We start from the raw sequence: 7535 nt of genomic DNA, 5'->3' as shown, positions 1-7535 counted from the left end.
TCCTGCATCTCCTGTAAATTTTTCCTGTTTGCTAAACACTTCACCCCTGGAATCTTATGAAGGTCTTCATCCTCAGACAAAGAGAAAAACTCCTAATTTCTACAGCAACCCGCTATAAACAAAAGCGGAATTGCTCACGACATGCCCAAACTCCTTTAAAAAACAAGTTAAACACCTTCCTGCTCTATGCCTGTGTACGCGCTGCCACGTCAATGCGCTTCATGTTCAGAGGAAATGAGCGCCTAAACATACATTCCTCTGATCCACCAGAACAGGCGTACGCGTTGATAACGGTCAACACGTAACGCCTGCTCATCTCTACGCTCCACAGCACTGAGTTCTCCCGACATGAGCGTTTACCTCACGCCGCACTTGTAATGTGCATGACAAAGCTGCCACAAAAGTAAGGCAGCTTTTCCTTTCAGTTTATTTTAAAGATCCAAAATAAAATCTACAATTCTAACAGAACAGTCAATATCTAAAAAAGTCCTTGAAACCTACAATACCTCAAATTGTACATTTATGTTTTAAACTACACTCAGTTTTTTGGGGGATTTTTATTATATGTGTTCTATCATTTTAAAAAACACACTGTCCCTAAAGTCAGTTCTACCCATAAATTGGGTAGAGCTTACAACAATAGTAACATACATCTTCTATAAGACATAAACAACAGCAACAAAAACATATACTTATCTGCTCAGAAGCAGCAAACAAAACAGGAACTAAATGGAAGACACACAGTTTATATGGAGCTGAACATTCTGTTATCTATTATGATGTTGCTTTAGTTCTGTTGAATACGTTTAGGGCCATATTTATACTTTTTGACGAACAACTGCGCCAACGCAGTTGTGCGTCAAAAATGTTAACGCCGGCTAACGCCATTCCAAAGCGCCATGCGGGCCCTTTATTTTTGGAATGACGTTAGCCGGCGCAGCTGACTGGTGTGCGTAAAAAAAAATGACCCACACCAGACTGCGCCGGCGTAGGGGAAAATGGAGCTTGGGCGTCAAAAAATGGGGCAAGTCAGGTCTGAGGCAAAATATTGGCCTCAACCCGATTTGCGCCATTTTTTTTTACTCCCAACCCCCATTGAAATGACTCCTGTCTTAGCACAGACAGGAGTCATGCCCCCTTGCCCAATGGCCATGCCCAGGGGACTTATGTCCCCTGGGCATGGTCATTGGGCATAGTGGCATGTAGGGGGGCACAAATCAGGCCCCCCTATGCCACAAAAAAAAAAAAAAAAAATACTTACCTGAACTTACCTTAAGTTCCCTGGGATGGGTCCCTCCATCCTTGGGCGTCCTCCTGGGGTGGGCAAGGGTGGCAGGGGGTGTCCCTGGGGGCATGGAGGGCACCTCTGGGCTCCTTCCGAGCCCACAGGTCCCTTAACGCCTGTCCTGACCAGGCGTTAAAAAAGTACGCAAAAGCGGCTGTACGTCATTTTTTTTTACCCGCCCACTCCTGTGCGTAATTTTTGCACGGAGTTTGAATAAGGCGCACATGCCTTGGAGTCATTTTTTAGGCGGGAACGCCTACTTTGCATATCATTAACGCAAGGTAGGTGTCCACGCTAAAAAATGACGCAAACTCCAAGATCTTTGGCGCTAGACGGGTCTAACGCCAAAGTATAAATATGGAGTTAGCTTTGCGTCGGATTTGCGTAAAAAAAAACGATGCAATTCCGGCGCAAACAGAGTATAAATATGCCCCTTAATGGGTATGCTGCTCAGAAGGAGTACATAAAAGTTAATGCATAATGCTAGCCTCCTGTCTTGACATAAATTTGTGGCAGGTATTAATTTTGATGTAAACTAGAATCACAGAATAAGGGTTGCAATCACTGAAGAAAATCCCAAAGAATTATTTAAGAACAAAGTAGGGGAAAGGCCAGTTTAACAAGGTTTGATTGGAATTGAGTGGGATAACAATCATATTGTGAGCATAATCTATTTTCTGAAATCAAATTATAAATCCAATTATAGAGGAAACTCTAGGATAGGGGAAGATAAAAGAGGGTGGTTTGATGAGGAGTGTAAAGAACAATGGGGGGTTTTAGATAAAGTAGGCCAGACATTAAAAAAGAAGCAAATTAACTCAATAGGAGAGAGTTTAGTGTTCAGCGAAACACATCAACCTCTGTAAAAAGAGTTCATTTTATGAGTTCAGTTGCAAAATGATGATCACATCTATTTTCAAACGTAATTCGAAACTCTTCTGGCAATTAGTAACCACCAAATTGGTAACATCTTCTGCAAATCTTGAGCTCTAAGTGGCAGAAGATCAAAGGGTAGAGATTATCTCTCCATTGAATAACACTGGTGTTGTCCCTTCTATGGACGGAACCGAGAACCCTTGCTTAACAACCAGCTATTACCATAGAAGTGTGTGTGGGGGGTACTGGCTGAAATAATCAAGAGCATGAAGTCGTTGTCTGCAGGGGGACTGGACAATCTACCCTCAGTTCTATTCAAATCAGGCCCTTAATTGAATTAAGTGGACTGGCTGGTTACCTGATTCATGGGACTCATGGGGAGGAGCCATTATCAAAATGAATCCATAAGAAGGGCCTTCAAAATGATCTGGTGAATTATAGGCTGATATCTCTTTTGGACACATCCTTCAAGATTTATGGACAAGAACTGTTGAGCTACTTCGACTTATGAGTTTTTGGGGCCAGAATTATCACAAAAGAGCAAGGGGGATTTTGAAAAAAACATTCTGTAATTGACCACTATTTTGTCTGATGGGGAGCTGCAAAGCTGTCAGGGCATAGTGACATTCTTTAGGACAAAAAAGAAATGGGGTATCCCAATGGAATTGCTAACTATGATTCAAAAATTACACTTGGATGCACTCAAAAGCGTGGGCCCAGGTCGACTGAAATGGGTCAGGCATACTGCATACATACTACAAAAAAATCCCAGTAAAAATGGTCTTTGTCAAGGCTGTGTTTTAGCCCCCCTACTTTTTAGCATGTTTATTGCATGCCTGACAGAACAGGTCATAACTCCCTTTCACCCATTATACGGTTAGTTGCACATCAGCTGCCACATGTATGCTGATCACCTAGTCATTATGGATTATACATCTGTCTGCCTCCAACATAAACTATGGGGTATGTACTCTTACTGTGTATTGAATAAGCTTACTATAAATGTTGAAAAAACTAAAATATTGACTTTCTCCAAGAGCCAGAAAAAAATTAAGAGGTATTTCGATAATATATGTTTGGACAAGTCGATGAGTATAAATATACTGTTCTGCTTTTGCAGAAAGCTTAAAATGGGATAAGAGTACTGCAAATTGTAGAGTTTTACTTCTGTCAACTGTACATGCCCTGAAACGTTTTGGTACATGCTCTGGGGATAGTCATTGAAATCTAGTAAGAAGGCTATTTTGGGCAACCCCATCTTACAGGCACTCTATGATGCAGAATTAGTGCTCCAGAATGAGTGAATAGACTGGGAATCGAAAAATTGTAAGTCTAAAGACCCTTGTGTTCCTTCCAAAAAATATGATGATACAAGCAATTCGGCAGGAATTAGGTCTTCATTTCTAGTCATTGCTGGCAAAATCTAGAGCATTACAGTTCTTCTTTCGTCTGAATTATTCATTGAATGACAAACAACATTAAACACTAATGTTGCTAAAGATACTGTCGCTTCCAAACCAGTCTTTGAATCAGATATGGAAACTTAAATGGTAATTCTAAGTTGGGAATTAAATCTTAACAACTGAGAGCTCAATGCCAATTACGAATTTTAAGATTGAACTGAGAGATGGGGTTAGAGAGGTTACAGTTTTGACCAATAGACCTTATCTAGAAAAGAGGCCTTGAGTAGTGCAAGGGAATGAAAGTCTTGGCAAGGACAGGATTCCAGACAGACTATTGAGGAGTATAATCTTACGATTCAGAATATGTGTTGATCCTGGATGGAGAATCAGTGGCTTTAGAAAGAACATCTGTGAAAACAACAGTTATTCCTTTTGTAAATTTAAAGTGATATAGACTGTAGTAAATATTTTGTTAGCCTGCCCGCTCATTAGGGGTGAGAAAAAAATGTCCCCTCTTCTTTATGTAAGAATACATGGTATAAAAGGACATAATGATACTTTAGCTATTTTCTGCTCTAAAGGACACATTGACATCATAATAGCAGTTGGAAATATATTAAGCCTATTCATGCATGATCATTTAAAATAATATTTTATAATTACTCTCTTCATGAATGTAAAAAGAAATAGCTAGTAGTGCAGCATTTTAATACTCCTGTTATTTTAAGGATGCACAAGTTACTTTAGGTTTAATAATCCACTTTAATACTGTGATTGGTATTATGAAATGTATTGTTTTGAAGAGATAGATAATTTGTGTAGAAACATATTGGAGATAGTAATTTGTGTACCTATTGTCTTCTGTTGGGTATATCTACAAAAATGTTTTATTACATAACACCACCGCCAGCAGCATATTACCTACACCTTCAAAAGACAATACACTTTCAATCAGCAAAAACTCACCGCCTCCAAAAAACGACTTTAGACAGCCTACTAATAAATTCTAGTCCATTTAAAAAAACAAGTACCACATATTCAACCTATTGACAGGCACAGCCTGTGACGTATTTTTCACAACTCAATCACTGCTGAGGGAAGATATGGCACCAGTATTGCACAATGAAGTTCCATCAGTCTATCAATCTTTTACACAAAGTCGCATAGGCTAAAGAGGAGGCGGTTTAGCAATCCTATATAAGGAAACAACTTTCACCAAAGTGGAGGAGGTTTCTTTGCAAGGCAGTAAGGCTTGCCTTGTCAGATGCAATCCTACCTCAACTTTATCCTAGAACTTTCTCCTTCTTCACAGACCAACAACAAGCAATGTAATATTCACAGACACACTTCTAAACACGGGGCCCAATTCACAAAGGTAAACTTTTTAGACTTTTAGTCTAAATCTAGACCTGAAGTAAAAGGCCTCAGTTCAGGCAAACTTAGACTTCATGTCTAAGTTTACCTTTGTGAATAGGGCCCTTAGACTTCATGTCTGAGTTGACCTTTGTGAATTAAGCCCACAATATCTAACCTTCTAACAATATATTCAAACCTATGCATACTTGGTGACCTCAACATATGGGCCCGTATTTATACTCTGGTTGCGCCGAATTTGCGTCGTTTTTTTCGACGCAAATTCGACGCTAAACTAACGCCAACTAACGCCATATTTATACTATGGCGTTAGACGCTTCGGGCGCCAAAGTGCCCGGAGTGTGCGTCATTTTTTAGCGTGAACCCCTTCCTTGCGTTAATGATATGCAAGGGAGGCGTTCCCGTCTTAAAAAATGACTCCCAGGCCTTTACGTGGTATTTATACTCCCGGGCAAAAATGACGCCCGGGAGTGGGCGTGGCCAAAAACGGCACATTTGCGCCGCTTTTTAACGCCTGGGTCAGGCATGGCGTTAAGGGACAAGTGGGCTCAAAATGAGCCCAGAGTGCCCTCCCCTGCCCCCAGGGACCCCCCCTGCCACCCTTGCCCACCCCAGGAGGACACCCAAGGACGGAGGGACCCATCCCATGGACATTAAGGTAAGTTCAGGTAAGTATTATTTTTTTTTTTTTTTGTGGCATAGGGGGGCCTGATTTGTGCCCCCCTACATGCCACTATGCCCAATGACCATGCCCAGGGGACATAAGTCCCCTGGGCATGGCCATTGGGCAAGGGGGCATGACTCCTATCTTTACAATGATAGGAGTCATGTTGATGGGGGATGGGCGTCGAAAAAAAATGGCGCAAGTCGGGTTACGACGATTTTTTCGACGTAACCTGACTTGCCCCATTTTAAGACGCCCATACGCCATTTTCCCCCTACGCCGGCGCTGTCTGGTGTACGTGGTTTTTTTCCACGCAAACCAGGCAGCGCCGGTCTGCTTGCGCCGGCTAACGCCATTCCATAAATACGGCGCCCGCATGGCGCTTCAGAATGGCGTTAGACGGCGCTAAATTTTTTGACGCTAAACTGCGTTAGCGCAGTTTAGCGTCAAAAAGTATAAATATGGGCCATGGTTTGGCAAACCTAATATCACACACTCCAGAACCATCCTCACTAGCCATGCATACACATCCAAGAAAAGCTCATTCCCAATCCCACACACATCACAGGACACACACTAAGGGGGTCCTTATGAACATGGAGGTAAACACTGTTGCGCACCGTGGCGACGGTGAACAGATTACCGCCATTGACGGTGAACAGAAACACGCCATATAAAGATGCTAAAAACAGAAACCGTCAACATTTTTGTTATCACCAGCCACCGGCAGGGCCTTTGCGAAAAAGCTGCACAAACCCCCCCCCCCACCGCTGAGCAAACAAATCCCCTGCCCAACAAATAATGATGCACAAATCACCGCGGTTGTCAGTGGATGCCGAACAACCAATAGCTGTACAGACCACCACGGCCAGCAATGGGATCTACAGCAATAAATGCACACATGGGCAAGTTTGAAACCCACACACCTGACATACAACACTATAAAACACACACAGACACACCCCACAATCCTTTGCACCGCCAATAGGAGAAGCCAGAGTGACAGCACTACAAGCTGACGCTGAATGCAACAGCACACAACTCACACACCCAACCACACAACAGCACCCTCACCAATATCCACACAACACACCATCCACAACACACACCATGGCACCCCCTAAGCACCCACGCTTCACAGAAAGGGAGCTAAGAACAATGATGGACGAGATACTCAAAGTCGTGCCACAAATATTCGGGGCACAGGTCCAGCACACACCCATCGCCAGGACGATAGAATTATGGCAGACAATAGTTAACAAGGTCAACGCAGTGGGAAACCATCCACGCACAAGGGACGACATCTGCAAGAGATGGAATGACCTGCGCAGGAAGGTGAGGTCAATGGCATTGAAGCACAACATTGCAGTCCAGAAGACCGGGGAGGACCTCCACCAACACCCCCGACTACACCGACTGGAAGGAAAAGGTACTGGCCATCCTGCACCCTGAGGGCCTCACTGGACTCAATGGAGGAATGGACTTGGGTAAGTCATCTACAATTACCCCATATCCACCACACCTGTAGTGCATGCACCTCCACACCCCTCCAACTACCACCAGTACCACTAACCCACCCAGGCCACCTACCCCTGCAAGGAATCACAATGGCACTACACCCCCCACAATGCACCTCCACATTCCATGCTAAATGCAATGGCAAGCTCACAAAAGAGCCCTGCATGGTCCAACAGTGGAAAACCTGCACAAAATAGTCCTGCCCTGTGCACCCCATCCTATTCTGTAAATGTAACATACATGTCCATTCCCACCCACAGGCACCACCACCCATGCCACCCTGACGGAAAGGACAAGAAGTGCCAGCGCCCCACATGGTGACAGAGGCACCACTCCGGACACTTGTGAGGGTAGTATGGACAGTGAGGAATACCTTGGCCCATCATACACCCTGGGCTGTCACCATCGAGCAGCC

Source organism: Pleurodeles waltl, chromosome 6 (genome assembly GCF_031143425.1).
Source record: "Pleurodeles waltl isolate 20211129_DDA chromosome 6, aPleWal1.hap1.20221129, whole genome shotgun sequence".
Lineage (NCBI taxonomy): Eukaryota > Metazoa > Chordata > Amphibia > Caudata > Salamandridae > Pleurodeles > Pleurodeles waltl.
This window is presented reverse-complemented; position numbering follows the sequence as displayed.